Consider the following 22,500-nt stretch of genomic DNA (forward strand, 5'->3'; position numbering starts at 1 on the left):
GTTTCAAACACTGAAAAAATAAATAAGTAAAATAATAAGACCATAAAAATAAATGATTGATTATCAAGAACTATAAAATGAAAAGTTGCATCCCTCTGCATCACAAGGTTTTTTGTGTTGCCACAACTCAATAGTTTAGTTACTTTCCACTGTGTTTCTACATTACATTATCAAAATTTTGAATTGAGAATCGATTTTAGAGCATAAAGACCTGGTATCGGAAGTATCGATATTTCAGTATCGATCTCACATCACTAACAGTTAGCCAGCTAGCACCAGTATCTACACCGGGTCTTGCTAGCTGTGCAGGAGGATGCTTTGATGCTGGCTACCACCGCTACCTGCACCTGGATGGAGGCCAAATGTTTTCACTGGTGATTAAATTTATTACATACTTTTTGGGTTGCCGTTATTACCATATAAAATGTTTCTGACAATATTAATCCCATTGCTGCAGTAATATTGGGGTGTTTTCCTCAGTCATTGTCTGCACTTGGATAGTTGAATGCGCATGCATGTGAGCTGGAAAGTCGTAGTGCGAACTGTAATATAGGGCTCCCTGAAAGCCACTGTGTAATTCGAACCTTGCACATAACCATAGTCCATTTAGAGCTAAACCTGATGCCTGTTATGTATTTATGAGCACCAAAGGTTTTCTTTGCAGGGCACAGCAACATAAACAGGCAATTTTCCAATGGCTAGCTTCCATTTATTTTTTGGGCTTCCTGATTTTAGGCGACAGCAAAGCAATTTTCAAGCTTATAAGCCCAAGGGTTGTATCTATTCAGGAATACCTTCATTATTAAACCCAACTCCCCTTTGTGCAAAAATGGCGATTTTGTATTAAGTTTTCATCTAAACCTGCTGATCACTCTGCTGGGTGATTTATCCTTTGTATGCCTATTTGAAAAGAATTAACACCGGAGCCCAAGCCGACTGGGAGATGATCTAAACCACAATGTGAACGGCCTTTCTCAAAGGGCAGCTCGCAACTACAGTCATCTCAGCCTGATGTGAAAGCAGCTTCAACCCACCGTTTCTGTTCCTTATCATTTGCCTATTTATCTGATCTGAGCTGGCCTCCAGGGATGAGCACTTAAACTGGCCTTTAATGTCTCTCTGTTTGTAGCTGTAACCTTTTCACCTCGCAAGTCAGAATTCCATTTATGACAAGAGAGTAGAGTCAATACAGTCACTAAACCAACGTCCGTGAGATATTCATACAGCTAATGCATATTGATAGAAGGAGCTAAATGATGAGTGGTCGCTGGACGATGGTGCTTGTGAGAGACACAAATCTTTCTGACATCTTGCATTTGCTTTTGCGGCGGGACTAAATGTCACGGGATTCCTATCAGAGCCGAGCAGGTGTAAGTGGATGTAAAAATGTTCCCCTCTGCGCTCTTTACAAACGATTGAAAATAAATTATCAGCTCTTTTGCAACACCCTGCTACGAGTGAGTGTGCGTCTGAGAGTTTGCGCAGAATGTAGCTGGAGTTCCCAACCCTCGACGGGATCTTATCACAGCAGAGGTCGCATTGCATCTTCATGTGGGTTTAGAGGTCACCCTTGTAAAATTAGAGACTCTTTGAAACGGGCTTTAGGAAGCTATTAAAGCCAGAGCAGAGCTGCATATCAGGAGTGATTACAGAGTAAATGATGCAGTTCTAGTGCCCGTCGCAGATTTCTACAGAAATAAGAGACTCGACAGGATGACACCCACGCCTGTTTCATTAGCCGCTCGCACAGAGGAAAGGGAATGAGAATTGAAACAAATACAAAGAAAATAAGAAAATCACAGGATTTATTAGCATGTTTATGCACCTTCAACACACGAAATGCGAGGCCAGTTGTTACGGGAGCAGCATCAATCAATGACTCAAACAGTCTCACCATATCGTATAAGCGTCAAACTTACGGTAAATATCAATTTGACCGAATGCATGACTGCGCTTTCAGAGCTTGCCGGAGGCCTGCGCAAGTGTGCATAATGTCAGGTGTGATGTTGTTTGAGTGCACGACATGCATAATGCATCCTCGCACTGCTACGCTGAGGAGAAGCGCCTCGGCGACTGCCGCCTGCTCTTCATTTGTTCTGTGCATGAAAGGATGAAGTCTGTCAGTGCCGCAGACAGAGAGGAGGAGAGGGGAAGGAATGGTGGGAGAATGGAGGAATACAAATCAGGCACAGTTCAAGATGAATGCCCATCAAATAGTTTTAAAAACACACAAAACACCGCTGGTACGACAAAACTGACATGAAAGCAAGGACAGCAGGAACATTGGGAGCAGGCAGAGTGTGGTGCGAGTTACAGGATGATTCAGGTTTATTTCCAGCTAGTGTACGTTCCTTTAATGTGGTCATAGACTGACTCCGTGCCTCTGTTCTAAATATTCTGGGAAACACGGATTAGCGAAAATGCCTGTTCCAGGCGCTTCACTTCTGTGTTCATTTTTGGTCAGATCGGAGAACAAACTCAACAACATCAACAAAAATGATTCATGTGTTTTGGAAAGCTGCAGGAAATTGTCCGAATGTACTTTGTTTTTTTGCGGGACTGCTGGCTTACATCAGAGGTAGAGAGTGCAAAGCTAACTTGACCCCCCTGGAGCCACAAATTAAGTCATTACAGCTTAATCTCAAAAACACTTTGGAAGCATTTATCTGAACAGCACTAGAGTCCAAGACTAATCTTCCTACAGGGACAGCAAAGTATATTAATGGACCCACAGTTTGTGCAATTCTGTAGCACGCGCCTTCTTATAAAAATGTGTCCAACACCTAAGAACATATTTTTTAGCTGCAGCAGTTACGGCAATTACTCCTCCCTAGTGGACGACCTGGTGAAGCACCGTTTCATACTACACACCTATTAAACTTACAAAACTTCAGTCTACAACTGCATTATTCATACACAAACGCAGGCACATCAGTTTCAGGTATGCTACACAGGATGCACGCATCCAAGCTGACCGACCTGTCCAATTACTCCTTGTAGCCATGAATGATATCATTAAAATAATACAATTCCTGTGCAAATAAACATACACCAATCCGAAATATCAATTTGACCACCTCCCTAATATTGTGTAGCCTCCAAAACAGTTATGACTCATGACAGAGGTGTCCAAAAAACAGCATAACACTGTTTTTTGTCATGCTGTTTTTCACAATTTTCTTTTCTTTGTCTTTTTTTTGAGTTAGGGTTAGGGTTAGGGTTAGGGTTCCTAAGGCTGCATCCTGCTGGGGATAGCTGCTGCAATCAAGGAGTGTCATTGCTATGGGGTGGGGGTGCCTGGCCTGGTCTAGATGGGTGGTACATGTCTAAAGCGGTGTTCATGCCTTTGCGGAACACCATGGATGCCATAAACTGCGCACGTAACCAATGGGGTGTGAGTCATTTGTACTTGTGCAATTGTCAGTCTGGTTCACTCTGTAACAACACCGCAATGCCAGGTCCAAAAGTTTTCCAGCAGAACAATGATGTCAGATGATGAATGTCACAAGGTGGTCAATGTTACTTCTCCTGTCAGTGGTCATAGCCTTATACCTGACTGACGTATATTCTATTACAATTAAACATTATAAGTCAAATTCTCATTCTCATTCTCATTCTCTGACTCCTGTGTCCCTCTTTCAGTACAGTAACAATCGGAACAAGGGACCAAATATCACTGACAAATGCCCCCATGTTTAACCCTAACCCTTACATCGCTACAATCCACCTCATCACCTTCTCTCGGGCACGTCTCATTTCGGTTCATTAGGAATACTAGTAAAAATAAATGCACTCTAATATAATATTCCTGCACTAAGCCCTTCTTCGTTAAGCTTATCCTGAAACAGCAGAAGAGACTGGATTGAATTAAACCCCAAAATGTTTCTGTTAATGGGGTTGTCGAAATAAAAGTGTGTCAGTACAACACAATTCATACCAGTACTGCAAACCACAGCCTCCACAGTGGATCAGTGGCTCTCTTTAAAGTTATTTAAAACAGATGCTAAATAATATAACCTTCATGAAGATAAGATTTAGTGCAGGACTCTTACATTAGAATGCACTTATTTCCTTTGGCATACCCAATAAACTGGCAAGGGAACAGTTGATGATATGTCATTTTATTCCCCATTTGGTATAAAGATTCGTGTTACAAGGTAGGAAAAGTAAAATACGCATAAAATTTAATCAGCAGTACATGGTAATAACTTGCCTGTTTGAATCATATGAAGTTTGAAATGATAAGGCTGTGGTCATAGGACAATAGCTGTCTGCCTAGGTGTCACCTACATGCTTCCAGCACCACTCAACCTAAACCTGTTTGCCCACACCGACCTTCAAAACTGCTCCTCTGGAAAACTGCGGTTGACATAATGGTGGGTTCATCCATCTTCATAAACAATCCACGGTGAGGGATTTTTACAGACCTTTAAAATAAATCAAACTGGCCTTTTTTTATTTTATTGTCTGTCTCTTTCATTGTTGAATGTATTTCTACTGTAAAAATAGCAACACATTTTAACAACAATAACAAGGAAGGTTCGTTCAAGTTCAACACTGTTCACTGGACACAAATCAGTATTTGCACTCAGGTGAGCAGGTTTGACCACGAGTCATTAGTGCTTTATTTGAATGTGCTGTGCATTACCTAAATAATTACTTTGTCGCATTTAGCTTTACAATATTATATCTGCATCAACAATTTTTACAGTTTGAATTTAATAGTCCAGAATAATGTACGACTTCTATTACAGACTTGAACTCTGGTTTATACTCTATGCAAATTGTGAACTTTGTGACAAATTAGCGGATGTCAAGCTTGACTCTTGACACTTCGGGCCGGTCCACTTGGCTTTGCTGCTGGAATATTATGCTGTAGCCAAATGAGGCTTACTCATTGTGAAAAAAGTGAACCTCTTCATTACTGGATCTGACTTTCTGGCCACATCAAAACTGCTTTCAGCGACGACAGGTCCACAGGGAGGACACAGAGAAAAATGAGAGACGGAGCAACGCAGGAGTTAAGTTCGCCAGCAAAGACAGACATCACAGTTGATTCATTGCGCGACAGACTCACAGTCAATCCTCCTACGTGGATCAATCCCAATGACGATGTGTCTCCACGCACACACATTTAAAAGGACTGCTGTCAGCTTGTGTATGTATAAATCATTGCTCCAGCTTGGGAAGGGATTGCAGCCAAACACAACAGATTGTTTTGCTCTCCGGTGGGTTCGGATGCACATCTGCAAACCATTGCAATGCAATTACTCCTCTATAGAAAGCACAACAGCAGGAGGCTTCATTGAAATGAGAAGTTGGTAAAAAGTCATAATGTGGGCGCAGGTTGATTCCAGCAACAGATATTGCGAGAAAAAAAATTCTGAGACGGTGAGTGCAAATAAAACAAAAGTATATTGCTGTCAAAGCCTCATACAATCCATGGAGTCTGGGCACAATCCCACCACACTTAGAGATCAAATTGGAGGCACAGTCATAAATAAATGCAGCAACGGGAGTTACAGACCGGCAATCTTCGGACTTGAGGTGGTCAGGGAATGATGGGATATAAAAACAAGGGAATCCTTAAAGCCGTAATAACTACATGGTCATGTTAAAAGATTTATTTGTCCCTTGAAAGATCAAAGACCACAAAGATTGGATAAAGACGGCTTGTCTTCATGCTATAATGATCTGCTGATCTGCCTTTGGCTTTATTTCACTTCTTATTGCAGTGCTACGTGGAGGCTCGATCCTTCTTGGAGCTTCTAGACATCTGATTTATTGGTGTTGCAATACCGCAACTCAATCTAGGGCTGATAATACTGCTGTACATGGGAATTGATGCAAATCGTTCGGATAATAGCTTTCCTCCTGCATCCAACCACAACCACCATGAGGATTGCCAATCAAATGTGTATTCCTGCACTGATCATTTGTACCGTGAGTTGCATAGGCAGGCTGGCTTCCTCCCGCCGTCCAAAGACATGCTGGTTCAGTTAGTTGGTGATTTGAAATTAAATGGGTGTCTGGCCCTTATCCCTGTGATAGACTGGCTGAATGGATCCTGCCTGTCGCCCCTGCGACCCTCCAGAGGACAAGCGGTTACAGAAAATGAATGAATGAATGTACATAGGCACACTTTCTGAAGGTAGGTTGTGATTGTCTGCCTGGTGAATTTGTGTAACAGTCTTTTCTTGCACCAACTGTGATTGGAAAGAAGGATGGAAGGAGACTTCACTTTTATTTTAGGATGGGAGGGGACCAATTTGTGATGGTATGCTAACATTGTGCGGCCAGTTTGTCACTGGGGAGCCATTCTGGCTGGGCCTCACAAAGTTTTCAGGGTTAAAACGTGACCTAACCTTGACGTGTTCAGGTTTTTTTTAGGGTTAGGGGGTCAGGCACTCCTTTAGATGTTTAGGTTAAGGGATGGATATTGACCTATGGTAATCCTGTACCTTATGAGTCATATTTACATATACATGCATTAGTGAATATATAAATATATTAGTTGAATAATGAAAATAAATGTTGTATTTGGTGTCACACAATTAAATTGCACTGTTGAGCAGTTGTTGATGGATTCATGTATGCAAATTAAGTGTGGCTTATATTTATGAAGGTTGGATGCCCTTGAAAAATTGTTGCAGACTTAGGATACAATTTTCTCCTTATGTTTCTGTGGTTGTTTTTATTCAGTGTTTTATCATTATTTCATTACATTAGTAATGTAAACATCTGTCTGCATGTTGTTTTATGCATACAACGTTTTTGGATACCAGAAGACCAGGCTGTTTGTCTGGTTCCTTCTCGCAAACACAGTAAATACAACTCTATTTGAAGTCAGCACAACAACAGCAGAACTCAAGCTGCATGGACACATAGCCTGATAACCTATAATATTACAGCATGATCACACAGTGATCCGAAGCACTTCCTGTGATGTCAAGAATGCTTGGTTTTCCCAGTTTTCCGGTGCCCAGAATACTCCAGAATAGCCAAACACTCCAGAGTAGAATATTCCCACCACAATTTTCCCCTGTGGGTTTAATACACTGCAGTATAAGATTCTTTTGTTACCACCAAATCTTTAACTTTGATTCGTCTGTAAATAGGACTTCTTTCTATTATCCACTATGTATGCTGTGATGTCTTAGAACCAAATGTTTGGCCTTGTTTCCTCTGCTGGTAAAGGTTTGGATGCGCTACTCTTCCCTGGAGACTGTAAAGGCAGCTTTATTTTAATTTCTGCCAACTGGCGTCTTGTAGTCTTTATTTAGCAAATTCTGTATCTGTGATGAAGTGGGCTTTTCTACCTCTCAGTGAGTAAAGGACTGATATATTGATCGTCTGATGGCGCACTTTTAGTCTGCCTGATTGTGCTTTGGATACAACTGATTCCTTTTCCACAAAATGTTTCAGAGCGCCATGTATCAAACCCTTGGAAACCTTCAGTCTCCTCATGATTTCATGCTAAGAAGAGGTCCTCTTCGATTGGAATAACAACATGACATTCACCATTTCACTTTGTTCTGACATATTCTGTAACATGTGAACAATGATAAAAAGTTGATTTAGTTGAGTAAATATGCGTACATCAAATCTTCCAAAATGTCACCTAAACACTACATCAACCTTAACCCTCCTGTTATGTTCGTTTGTCAGGAACAGCAGCGATGTTCCCAGGTTAATTTGACCTGGTGCGTGTTTACTCATCCAAAAGATGTCAGAAACCACAAAAATCCTAACTATTCTAACAATATTTAGTGCAATGCTGTTCCTTATCCCTCACAGGTAGTGGTTCAATTAGGAAACATTTTTAAATGTTTTTCCGACCTATAAAACACAATAGTTGTACATAACTTGGAAACATTTAAATTTTGTTTTACATACATGAACCAGAACCAGAAATACATTTATTAATGATTTTATTAATGAATGGTGTGAACAAGAAGTGGAAGAAATGCTGTAAACTAAGAATGATTTCAAAAATGGAAGTGTTAATAGTTTATTCCCATCAGTTAACAAAATGCTGTGAATAAGAACAGGAATCTAAATCAAATCAATATCTGGTGTGACCACCCATGCAGTTTTTGAAGGAACTCGGCTGGTAGGTTGTTCCAAACATGTTGGAGAACTAACCACAGATCTTCTGTGGATGTAGGCTTCGTTGAGATCAGGGCTCTATGGGGGCCATGCCATCACTTCCAGAACATCTTGTTCTTCTTTATGCTGAGGATAGTTCTTAATGATCATGACTGTATGTTTGGGGTCTTTGCCATGCCACAGAATAAATTTGGGGCCAACCATCCTCCTCCCTGGTGGTATTGCATGATGGATAAGTATCTGCCTGTATTTCTCATCATTAATCCTGACCAAATCCAACTCCATTTGCAGAAATGCAGCCCCAAACTTGCAAGGAACCTCCACCATGCTTTACTGTTGCCCGCAGACACTCATTATTGTACCACTCTCCAGCAACTTCAGTGAATGAACTGTGTTCTGCTACAGACAAATATTTCAAATTTTGACTCATTAATCAACTTTTGCATAGTAATGTATGCCTCACAGTTGCAAAGAAAGAAATAGTCTCACATTTGTGACATCCTTTTACCTCCAGTTTGACTATGTAATATAAACGTGCATGGGGCACTTCTGATTATGCAACATGAGCCATTTTCATTTTATATGTTGATTACACTAATTAAGCCAAGCAGAAGGAGTTCCGTTCTGAAAAAATACTGTTAACTATTTTTCCTAGATTTTTAAAACGGGTCAGTTTAACTCAGAACATGACGGGAGGGTTAACTAATACCACACTACAATTACATAGTTACAGAACTTCATGTTAAGATACCATGGTCAGTTATATATATAATGATCTATGAAGATCTACTGGGCCAATCAAATCGTTTGGGTGGACTTTATGTGACGATGGATAGAAGAGTGACAGCAACTTAATTGGCTCTGATTGTAGGGTTGAAGGGGTAATAATCCAATTACGTGAGGAGGTAATATTTTCCTTGTATTGATGGAAACAAAACTCATAATGAAATCTAAATGGACTCAGACTCATATTCTGATAATGCCAGGCTACTATTAAACTGCAGTATTAGTCAGATTGTTAAAATAACGCACGAAAGCCATTTTGTCAAAGACCTCAGGGAAACACACCAATTGTCCTCTGGCATCAGTCCCTGACTCAGCAGAGCTGCAGTTAACCTCAACCGACCACATTAGACACTGAGAGCAAATGGTCTACATACAGTATAGGAGTGTTTTCTTTTGGAAAAAGTCCTTAGAAGGACATTGAGTCTGTGGTGGAGGAACAAATCACATGGCTTTTAATCAGTATACACACATTATACGTCCAGCAGAATAGCTGTTACACAACTATTATCAAGGATAATAACATTTATTATGTTGGGGGGCCAGTGTCCGTGTCAGTGTCCCCACTGGGCGGCTAATATTGCCGAAGGTGGGCACGGCTGAATTCACTTCCAAACCCTGTGCGTCATGAAGCAGACGCCAAAGGAAATCTTGTGCATATCTCTGTGACACCGCCGACTTTGACAAAACAACATCTGACTGATCGGTGCGATGCTGGGCACACATGTGACATTTCATTCTCCATAGGAATGTTGTGAATGGCTCGAAGAAGAAATGCGATCGGGGAATGTTGCGAGGTGAAGATGGGTCACACAAACCAATACACATATGTAGACACAAACACACCATGCGTGCCACAACCTGGTCCCCGGCAAAAATGTCGCCACATCAACACAATGGACCTATAAACCTAGTATTTTGTGAAAAATTGGCCCCAACAGCTTAATTAAAACAAGCCCCCACAAACACACACACACACACATCATGTGGATGTAATAATTTCTTCTGAAAATCGTAGGGGTGCTCATTATTTCAGGCAGCTGCTCTGTAAAAAAACAAAAACACAATGGGGAGGAGTGTTTGAACTCTTTTCCCCCATTGTTTGGAGAACTCCTATTACAAGACTCTTTTGTTTGCGACTGCAACACCAAAAGTGCCTTTGAGCAGAAACTTTACTTTCAGAAAGTGAACGTACAAGGGATTGAAAGGATGAAACACAGGATGAGAAGATGAACGACTGTGCTGAGGAGTGGCAGGGCCTGGGTGAAATGGGTCAAAAACGCTGAGGAGGCAGAAGTTTGCTAATCTTCTGCTGGCTCTTTAGGTCTTATTGCCTCAGAAAGTTGCTCATCAAGCTGAGAGTAGCAGCAGGAGTGAGTTCAGAAACTGGAGAAGGGCACCTGAAGGGAGGCAATCCTCTTTAGTTATACTGATGTGTGACGAGGATGAAATAGCTCCAGTTAGTTGTGAGGACATGGCTCGATACCTACGCCAGACTAAATTCTCCTCAGTTTAATGAGGTCTCATTTTACTATTTTAGATTTTGGTTCCACTTTAATTATCCTCTGATCTATTTCTTCCTGTTCTCAGCTGGGTTTTTTGAAAATGAATGTTGGCTTCAGTGGAGTGGTGCTTTTTTGAGGAAGCTAAGTGAGACAAAAACTCTTATCTTTATTCTTTTTACGGGGTGGGGTACATAAAAGAGCATGTTGCATTATGTCGCTATTTCATGTAATGGAATGAGCGAATAGTGTTAAAAATAGCATTAATTCACAAACGTAATCAGAACCTGTAGCAGTGTTAGTAGTTACTAAAATAAACGTAATACATTACACATTACTAGTTGTCTCAAAATCATTTAAATTTAAATTTGGATGCCATTAGATATGCATCTCCAAACTTATGCAATTATGAATTTGTTCAAAAGAAATATATCTGTAAATAAAACAAGTCTCTGGTTTTCATGACAATATTAGATGATGATGAGAATTCAAAGAAATTGGATATGAAATGTAATTTTGAATTTGAATTGTATTTAATAGGCCAAACTTATGGTCGCACACCCAAAAAACTATGGTTTTACAGCTAATCTCACTGGACATTCCTGTCAAAGAAGTGGTTTGGTTTCACGGATATACTCTTAATAATGGGGAAACGGTTCAGTTTGTACGGCGCTAGATCTTCCTCATCAAAATCAAAAAAGTCATTCATGCTTCTGCTGGAGACCTGGGTACGTGGAGAACACAAGTCCTGCTGCATTCGGTGGTCGGCAGTGTCCTTAAAGCATCTCTCCTGTTTGTTGTACATGCCTGGTTTAGTTTAGTTATTTATTGAATATTTATCTTTTGCACTGACGGGAAAGCTGTATCTCAATTTTATTGTGCAATGTATATTGTTTTATGCTACCGTGCAATGACAATAAAGACTCTAATCTAATGTAAATCTAATCTAAATCTTCTCTCAGCCACCGCACTTTCAATTGTGTCACAGCAAGCAGGGCATCTTTGCTGTCCGACACAGATGCGAAACGCATCTTGATGGCCTGCAAATTTCATTTAAAAAAATGAGCGTTTGGCTGTGTTATCATGCGAATTAATGAGTAACCTGTAGTATGACATTAGGTCTTCCCAGAGATACCGTTTTGCGGTGCCAGTGTCTTTGACATGAAAATCTCCTGGGTTGGCGGGAGACTCCCACTGTAGCAGTTACCTTCACCTTGCAATATGGCCAAAGCCACAGTGTGTGGTTTCATGACAGTGCAGTATTCCTTCAGAAACTGATACTCTCGTTCAGCGAAGGCTTTCATTTTTAGTTGACTTCAGAGGGAGTTCAGACCTGGGATGGGAATGTCAGTGATGCAAGACAAGGCATCATATACATCTCAAGTGAGGGGGTAGTGAACGCTTTCCCTCTGGGGTACCGCTGAAGACGACCTCTTCAACATCTGTGATGCATCTTCTTGTCAGCGTCACTCTCTTTAACAGCCGTTAGCTTCACGCTAGCTTGTTGCCGCTGCAGGTGCTCAGTAAGGTTAGAAGTCGTGTTCGCAGCGGTGGATAAGTGCTTCTGCCCTGGGCACAGCTTGCATTTACATTCTTTTCTTTTCTTCTGAGAAATTCGAAGTACTGGGCAAATTTCCACCTCTCAAATGATGTTTCCATTTCTGTTGCGAGTCTCCTTCTCCTCCGCGAGTCAGTCATATGTCAGAAAAAAGGGATGATGGATCTGTGTTTTCGGTCCTCCCGTAAAGAAGCCTGAGTAACGAGATAATCTTTGATGCGTGACTGTAACGTGATAACTGAAGTTATCAACATTTGTGTTCCTAAAATCAAAGGAAAACAAAAACACTTATTTACTACTATATTTTATTGTTATATATTTATATTATCATTATATTATTATATCATATAACAAAATGATATGTTTTATGAATGTGGTTTAATAAATTTCTCTTTTTTTTACCTATCTTTTGGGGCCCCTAGCAGTCAGGAGCCCTCGGAATGTATTTTTTTGGCACTGCGCATTACATTCTTGTCAATTGCTACCACCCTGTGCAAGAGCCGACTTTAGGAGTACAATTGAAAAGACTTTACTTGAGAAAGTTGGGGGGTGAGTGCTTTGAGATTACAAGTAACAGCAAAGAGATGGAGCAGCGGGGGAACTGGCGGGGATCCATTATTCTGAAGCTCCTGACTTTCACTGCTAAATGGCACAGAGGCAGTGTGGAATCCACTCGACGAGTTAAACTGTCCCATAGGGTGGTGGCGCGTTATGTGTGTATGTGTATGTGTATGTGTATGTGCAGGAGTGAAAAGTGTCATCGATTTCTGTCTGGTGTCGAGATTACGTTGGATACCGCGCTGTGTGTTTGAGTCTAAAGCAGTGTGTGGGGGGGTCCAACCATTCATTGGTGATTGGTGACAATCACTGGACTGGAAGAAGTGTAAGAGGAGCCTCCCTCTGTGAATGTGGGCACTGAAACAAGTGTGTACACAAGTTGTCTGATTTACATTGTGTGATGTGAAATGAGCTTTGTTGAGTGCTGGTTTGGGTTACATGGACGTTCTGAGGGTTAGAAAGACAGTTGAAAGACTGTCTCAAACTGTCTGAATGCCATCGGGTGCTGTGTGGTGCAATAACAGCATGATCAGGGCTGGCCACTTTGGCGGACTGAATTGTATGTACATTTTTTAATTGTAGTTTTCTCACAGGGAATCTGAAATAATAAACGAAATGCAAAGTGTTTGCACGGTGTTTGCTCATCGGTCCATTTGTGATAATGTGGAGGCATACTAGAGGTGTCAGACAAGCTGCAGATGGAACGCAGGATGGGGATACAAAGAAAAAACTAAATTGTTTAACAAAAATTAGAATTAAAAATCTTGAATACTCTGACTGGCGAATCACCAATATTCAACAATGATTATTTCTCAATGGACCTCCGCTCCCCCTGGCAACAGGATAGACAATACTGCCCCCGGCAACCAACAACACCCAGCTTTAACTCACTTAATAACTTCCGAATATAACATTTAATTTATTTGGAGAGGACAAAACACTAGATACATGGCTGAGGAATTACATGTCCCTGGCAAAGAGGAAAAAAAGAAAAGAAAAGAGCACAGAACGGGTTAGAGAAAATAACAAACTAGCTAATTTTACATGAATAAAATCTCCTTGAATCATTATTTTGAGTCGCATTATTGAATAATTTGGTTGTGAGCAGTGTTCTAAGCGGGCTTTTAATATGTGACAAGAAACCACGCTTTTTATTGCCATAGACTGGATATTTTCATATAAAAGGAGCTTTAGGCCTACGCAGAACCTTATCAGAGCTGAATACTTGATAATGACCTCGATTGTTAGTTCAATAAATCATTTGCATTTAAAAACTTTGTAAATCCTTTTTAAAAAGATATTTTTTTTAAATTTGGGAGACTTACAGTTACTTACAGTACAGTTGCAGGAAGGCAGGAATCAAACCCAGGCTGCAATGGGGACCATCATTTCGGCTGGTGATGAACAAATGAGTTAATGTCAAGCCCTGCAAAGGATCAAATACTATTTCTCTCATCATATGTTTGGAGAAAGTTTTTAGTTTTTTTAAGTTTGCCTGTGACCTCCAGTCACATCCACATCCTCGTATCTGGTTTCCTACACACTGCTCAAATGCAACTTGAGGAAAAGCATGCAAATACACAGCGCGCACACACCCAGCTCGTTTTTTCAGAAACCAAGAGCGTTTCCCTTACAGATGGGTTCATTTGGGCTGCTGTGAACACAACAATTGTGTACAGATGAGTGCGATTAGAGAGGTAGTCCTGATTTCCTGAAATGCCACAAAACTATGACCAGTCTCATAACTTCTTGCAAGAACATTTCTTAATTGTCCCGCGAACACAAACGGACCCAAAGTTAATTGCAACATTGTGACAATATTAAGTATTATAAATCACTTAAAGAAAACATATTCATCAATCTGACAACATGGCACAGTATATAAATATATATATCTGCAGTATTTCCAGCTGATTTAGATATACAACCACAACATGAGCTGGAAATACATGGAAATGCAATAGGGTTTCCACTAAAATATGTACACAGCTTGGACAAGCTTGTTGCGATTGCTTTACACTGATGAAGTGATGAAGTGTTAAAACAAACAGAAGGCCAGATAGTTGTCACATCGTAACGGTATTAAAAGAATTCCACCTGTTCTCTTCTAAATGGATTTATCTTGATTCCTCTCATTTCTGCCTCCTCCACAGTCAGTCGGGATTATTTCGGTTTCCGTGCTTCCATGGTCAATAATTTCATACCTAGTCATACTGAACAAACTTAATTATATGCCCAACAATCCAATTTCATAAAAAAAAACAAAAAAAAAACACATACACATACACAGGTACAAAACACTTTCATTGCTTCAGCTGATGTGGGCTGCTTTCAGATATTATTGTGCATTCATATTAAATAGCTCGACAGATATCGGCTTTTTAGAGTTTATCTGTCAGGCTGCACAAACTGATTGCTTGAATCAAACATAAAGGACGACCAACAGTTATCTAACTCTATGAAGATATGCAGCTCTAATGATATCAAATACATAAGACGTCTTCGGCTGATAATAAATATCACGGTCCATCTGGTTTGGAACTCACTGTTCTGCCAAAGGCCAGGAAAAGAATTAACAAAAGAAAAAAAAGGGGCAGATGTAAAGACATTTCTCAAAAATGTGACATAAAGTCGGCTTTTTGGAAAAACGCATCATTTTTGCTGCTTTTGTTGTGAGCCAACCAGAAACAAGACGAATTGGTATGTGGAGCCTACAACAAAAGCAATGACAATCATTTTGATGGATGCGCTTAAAAGATTTAGTGTTGCATTAACATTGCCTTTGAATTTGTTCTCTGCGTCAGTACGGTACATTTATAGCAGAGGGTTTTTGTCTTCCCTGGCGTTACCATCACTATGCTTTTACAGGTGGAAAACCTAGGCTCATAATTTTTCACAATCCCTTTAAAAGGATGCGCTTAGTGCAATAAAAACATCAAAGTTATGACTAATTGGCAACAATGTTTTTGCGCTGACAATCTAAATGTCCCAGTAAGCCATTATAAAATAAGGCATTACAAAGGAACATAGGCCTGGCAGATTGTGTGTGAGGATCACCATTACATGCATGAATATTCCCTGCCAGCCTTCCATCATCAAACACCTTTAGTTAATTAGTCTGAAGAAGACACTTTTAAAGGTGCAATGAGGAGGGAAAAAAGGTTTTTCGTTCTTGAAAAACTTTATCAAGTTCTACAAAGTAGCGGCGTAATCAGGGTTATCTTGGCTTTGATTCTGATTTCAAATTTGGGAGAACGGGCCTGAATTTTAACGTTCGAGAGAAGAGACAGAGTTATCAAACAAAGGGTAATGTGTTCCCAATAAAATGAAGTACATTCTGGGAAATGTTTCTGCAGCTCATCAGAAGATCTTAGGTGCAAGCCGTGTACACCGATCAGGCATAACATTATGACCACCTTCCTAATATTGTCCTGAAAAACCACATCGTCATCAATACAACTGAAGTACTACTGCAATGCACACTCCTCTGAAAGGGCATCTGCTAACCCTAGCAGAGGAACGGTACAGATCCTCTCGACAACAATTAATTAACAACTTCACCAAACACCCTGAGGTAACAGAGAGAAGCGAATGCAAATCGCCAAGTTGGTGGTGGATTCAATTGTGACAGATACTACAACTTTAGCTGCAGTAAATAAATAAACTGAATAAATTGTAACCCTCACTAGTCCCGTGATGAGGAAATTTGTTCCTGCTGTTTGACGCATCCATTTGTTCACACAGTTGCGCGTACAGTTGGAGAGGCGGGCTGCAGCCCCAGGTGGTCCGTACCTGGGGAGCAACTTGGACGTTCGGTGCTTGCTCAGGGCACCATAGCCGGATTTCTCTGGCCCCCAAGCTGCACCTCTAAACCCCTACTCCACAGCTCCAGTACATGGAGAAGGCTGCAGATAAAGATGATGAGTTGTAGCTTGTTTTTATACAGGCTATACATATCTCCAGCACACACAGAAGAGAGAGCAGAGACAACTTGTCCTCCTAGCTTGTCCCCTGTTGGTCTCCTGAATGCCATAAACAAGATGCAGCATCTGCAAAGCATTTTTGGAGAAGTCTGCATTACTTTATGCATATTTAGTACATTGCTTGTGACTGTTGCCGGTGGGGAGTGAGCTTTCGGTAATCTAAATGTGCAGGACATTCTTTGCAGTCTTGCCATGTTGTCCATTGAAAGTCAGTTGGCTAGAAAGCTGAATACTGGGGATTTAGGCTGAGCAAAGGCCAGTGGTAGCTGTCAAATAGTCCTTTGTTCTTACTCGTGCCATGTTAACCCACCTTTTAATACTGTTACTGTTACTATTCATTAAATCACTTTATTGGTGACTTGTTTCAATATGTGCAGCAAGTTTTTTAGAAATCTGCTGTTCATTTATTTATTTTGAGTGGAAAGTTTATTTACATTTTACTCTCTTTAATGTTAAGATAATTTTATTTATTTATGATGGAGGGTGGGTTGGTGGGTGAGGGGGGCAATATGTATGTCTTTTTTGATGGGGAAAAATTCCTGGTGGCACCCCTGCCCCAAAGTGCTAAACTGGTAAACATTAACTATGACAGTTAAGTTAAAGGAACAATAAGTCTCTGGATATGTATTAAAAAATACTAATGTATCATCATTTTAAAGTATGTAAAGCAGTAACATTTTGACCCCTGTTATTTTGCTGTTGTTGATGCCTGGGACGTATCTGGGTTGCAACCCTTGAGCAGTGGGAGCGTGGATCTCAGCCAATAACAGCATGCAGGGTTTGGGAAAATGCAACTCAACATAAAAACATGCATGTGAATGTGACTGCCCCCCTCTCTTTCTCTCTGCTCTATATGTATAAAGACCTGGTGTGGAGGGGGGTAGATGTGTTTAACTGTGCTTTAAAACTTTAGTGTTTTATGCTTACTAATGCCGCTCCCTCTCCTCATTAACTGTCTAGCTCATTTGTAACTCCCAACTGCCACCTATTGCACCTTTAACATTTCCATTTTAGGCCACTTATGGATATTGTCTAAAGTCTTTAGCCCTAAATCACCAAACTTTGACCTTTCCTTCTCAACAAAATATGGGAGTAGTCCTTCCTTTGGTGCTCGACATGAAATAAAAATGAAACACCAAAGATAATAACAAATCCTACCACATAGCGAGGAGAGTAATGGGTCGCTCCCTACAAACCACTTGAAGATAATTTCACATAATTTAAAGACACATTGTTGGATAGCACAGTGGAAAGTGAAGATATCAGACAAAAGGTGTGCTGGCTTTATCGAACGCAATGTCTTCCAACTTGGAAGGAATACACAAAAAAAGTAAACCAACAAAACAGTGGTTCTTCTGATGACAGTGAGTCAAGCACAAGAGCCCAGTGGTTGTTTTCTGTTTGTGCATGTGTACTTTTTGTCTGCGATGAAAACTATGTGTCTTGATGTTGATTTTGTTTATTGATCAGCCTTTCTTCCTACAACACAGTTTTTACCGTTTACATAGTTATCTCCTGCGCCCTCAAAACTCAATTTCTGTTCTCAATTTATTTTGCTGGATTTATGTCACAGGCATTCAGGAGGTTTTTAGAATGATTTAGCAACGCATCAAGACTGTGATACTTATTGTGTGTTTTCACAATTGCTAATGATGACTGGAACGTCTCTTTACCTGCAGCCGCGTCTCTGTCAAGGAGTCTGTGGGAGTGGAAGGAACGGCTGTCAACAACACGAAAAAGAAAAAGCTTTGACCTCTGTGAAACTGTGAAACCGGGGGGAGTAAAGAGTAAAGAGTAAGGACAGATGGTGAAATATGCGAGAAATTGCGGAGGAACAAGATTTCTATCTAAAATTGTTTGCAGTTATTCTCCCGGATTTTGTGATTCACCTGATAACCCAGTACTAGTTTCAAAAGCACCTTGAACGGAAGTTACAATGTAAGATAAAAAGAGACAAAACAGCAGGGAAGCCCGATTCAGTCAGCCTGCAGGCACATTGTGGTTTCATGGAACTGCTTTATAAATAGCACATCGCTAAAGGCGCATTCCTCGTGACATGCAACGCACCCTAAGTTTCTCAGGGATGGGTCATAAGGCCTTTCATAAAGATCCTGCAAAACATGCAGTACTGTGAAAAAGTTTTAGGCTGGTGTGAAAAAATGCTGTAAACTAAGAATGCTTTCAAAAATGAAAGTGTTAGGAGGTAATTGTCATCAATTTACAAAATACAGTGAATGAACAGGAGATAAATCTCAATAAAATCATTATCTGGTGTGACCACTCATTATTGTAGCACTCTCCAGTCCTTCAGTGAACAAACTGCCTTCTGCTACAGCCAAATATTTCAAATTCTGACTCATCAGTCCAGAGCACCTGCTGCCATTTTTCTGAACCCAGTTCCTATGCTTTTGTGCATAGTTGAGTCTCTTGGCCTTGTTTCCATGTCAGAAGGATGGATTTTTGGCTGCAACTCTTCTGGCCAGACTTCTCCAGACAGTAGATGGGTGTACCTGGGCCCCACTGGTTTCTGCCAGTTCTGAGCTGATGGCTCTGCTGGACATCTTCCGATTTTGAAGGGAAATAAGCTAGATGTGTTTTCTTGGCTGATCACCGCGTCTACGGTACTACAAAATCCCTAAAAGTGTACTTGTAAAGATTGATGCTGGTTTGAAGGCAAATCAGAATCAGAATTGCTTTATTGATCCCAGGGGGAAATTACTTAGGGCAGTAACAACAAATACTGACGTGACTTAGATTTTTTTTTTTTTTTTTATCTATTTCTATTTCTACATCTTCATTTTGTAAATTGGTAAAAAAAATAAACAATCATTATTTGTATTTTTGAATGCATTCTTAGTTTACAGCATTTTATTTTTTCCACACCTGCCTAAAACTGTGGTACAGTACTTTACATACAACGTAACAATATGGACATTAAATGCTATGCCATTCACAAGCACTGAACTGTCAGTCTGACTCTAGAAGTGTAATATGGGAGATGTTATCACCATAGTGATGGCCATGTGTTTCTCAGCCTTTCAGTTTATGTGTTGCAGCTTTTTTGTAGTGTTAAACCCAATGTACTGGCTTCATTCCCACACTAAAATATCTCTAAGATACATAAGAAGTGTCAATGACCCAAGTTGCGAACTATTCTCTGAAGCACAAATCATTTCAGGGTAGCAGTTACATACAGTGAATGTGAAGTTGCTAAAGACCTCTGAAGCATGTGCTGAAATGTGTCACCAGTAGAGACATGGAAATGAAGGGTTCTTTAAGGATAGTGGAGCTTTTTTGAAGTGAACCTGCCATATACGGAGCCTCTGTTAAAGCTCAGTGCCACTAGATGTCACGCTTCACGGGTGTTCATGGTGGCTTGTAATAATGAAGCTCATATGTGAAGTAAGAATGTTGGTTGACTACTGAGCACCCTGAGATTCAAATAATAGCTTGTTGAAAGCTGTCCTGGAGTTAAAGGAGTCACAGAAAATAAGTAATGAAAGCGAAATGTCGGGATAAACCGTACACAAGAACCAATATAATGGTCTACGTCTATGTTTGCCTACGGCACAGTTTATCCACAGAAACTTTTAGCGTTATGGCTGCTTGACAGTAATAAAAACAAGGACTGAAGTACATCAAGCCTGTAACTTTTGTGTTGTGAAATGGAATTTAAAATTTGTATGGTTAGCTTTTGTGCCTCGTGGCTGAATATAACACATGTTGGACAGATTACTTAAAAGTGTTATTATTAATTGATCTCTATTTACTCTACACCTAGCTGAATTATCCAAAATTCAGTGCTACTCAATACATGTAGAAATGGAAAACATGGCCATGAACCATGCGTGTGTCACGTATTAAGAAAAATCAAATACTGACCTGGTACCCGCATACTTCAATGAAAAATCGTTCACCTAGCGGATGCACAAAAACATTTGCAAGCTTCTGTGTTTCCTGTGGTACACAAGGGATGTTTAGTTAGCTTGGAAACCAGCCTGAATTTTGTCCACGTACAATTTTTTGAAGGAGAAAAGGAGAAAGAGAGTGTCTGTTGAGAATTGATTATGCTCCGCCAAGCAATCATATAATTTGGGAGTGGGCTTTATGCATTGATGGACAGGAGAGTAAAAGCAACGTAGACACTACTGCTCAAAAGTTTTAGAACACAATATTACACAATATTTCTTTCTTCACAAACCAGCTCCATAGGGTTAAAGTCTAGAGATTGGGCCATTGCCCACTCCATGTTTTCAAGCTTTCCATTTAGTTTTTATCCTGAGGTAGTTCTGGTAAAGCTTGTACTAAAAAAAGAAGCCCTGACCAACTATACCAGAGGATACTGCGTGCTGTTCTAAAACTTTTTACCGGTAGTGTATTTATCATTGATGAGCATTGTTGAGTTGATTATATTTACAACAGTTGGTTGTAGGGCTATCCAGTCACGTGCAGGTTGTTAAGTTGTCAGTTGAAACCATAGACTGTACAAATATGGACAACGTCTCTCCACTTTGTTGCACTGGCTAAACTGATGCTTTCTTCTAGGCAATACAAGCAGCACCATGCTGAGACTTTGCGCAGTACGGTCTGAGAGTGGAGCCACAGGGAGCCGTTATATCGATTACCCGACCGCACTTCCGCCACACTCACTCATGTTTTCATTTAATTAATAATATGCTTATTTTGTTTTGTTTTTTAAAAAGTGGCATAGCAACTGGTAGTCGCCATTATGTCACATCCAGTTTCTGTGTTGTCAAATAATAAGCGAAGATTATCCAAAAAAAAATCACGCTTGAACATGCAACTACTATATTATTATATTAACTACCTTAAATGATGTAAACCATCCTTGAAAAAATTATTTTAGTGTTTTAGTTTGGCCCAAGTCCCATCCACTAACATGGAGGCGTTGGAGATTATGACCTATGCTGCAGCCAGTCATCAGGGAGAGCTCTAATTGCTTTGGCTTCACTTTTGAGGAGCAGTTCCAAAAGGAGACTCTCTTTATATAGTCTGTGGTTGAAACATTCCCAATCCAAATGGCTATGCCAGACTGCATCAGAAATCACATCTGGATATTTTAGCTTGCAGAGCTAACACAAATGACACACGCCCTAAGGCTGTGACACACCAACAGCTGAAACTTTGTCCACATGTTGAGCTCTCGGTGAGCTGTCATGTTTGCTACGTATCCAGCGTTGTTGGGACAAGGTGCTCCCCTTTTGTCAGCTGAATAGTCCGCAGAGTGCGATGGTGAGAGGAATTACTGTGACTGCATGATCAGCTTAGTAAACCAGTGTGTGAGAAACGAAACAGAAGTGAGGACAGACGACTCAAAGGGTTCACGCAGATGAGTCACCTCGCTTTTCATCTTCATGGTTTTCGTGATGGTAGAGCCTTTTTTTTTTTCATCTTGACAGAGGTGATGTGAGGCGATGCAGTGAGCCTTCGTTGCCTTCTTTGATGTCGGTTTGAAGTGTTTGTGTCTGTGGACTTTATTGTGAGGAATTAACATTGAGTTATAAATGATGCAAATTTATATATTTACCTCATTGAGTTTCATGATGTATAATAAGTTAAGATGTATTCTAGCTAATAATGGCACTCTACATCTGACCTAGATACATTCTACATTACCTTGCTGAGTCTAGACTGAGCCCTAAACAGTAACTTTAAGTAGCCCACTACAACCTGTTCTTCATATATTACAGGTCACAGTTGACTTTGATTTTTTTGCACACAGGCTGAGTGTCACCCTTACTGCTCCTCAGTATGTGCTGACTGACACGCTTCTGTGTTGCTGTCATTATCCTGTAGGAGATATTATATAAATGGTTTGTCTTTGTGCCTTGATAAGTTATCTAAAAGGCCGAAGTAAAACAAGTGATTGGTTAAAAAAAACAACAACAAAAAAAGCAGAGAGAAGTCCTCTTATTGATCCACTGATCCTCTGCCTTTAGGGGTCTGTGTTTTCAGGCCAAGGATCCCTAAACTGAGGGAACATTAG

The sequence above is a fragment of the Mugil cephalus genome, chromosome 16 (genome assembly GCF_022458985.1).
Source record: "Mugil cephalus isolate CIBA_MC_2020 chromosome 16, CIBA_Mcephalus_1.1, whole genome shotgun sequence".
Classification (NCBI taxonomy): domain Eukaryota; kingdom Metazoa; phylum Chordata; class Actinopteri; order Mugiliformes; family Mugilidae; genus Mugil; species Mugil cephalus.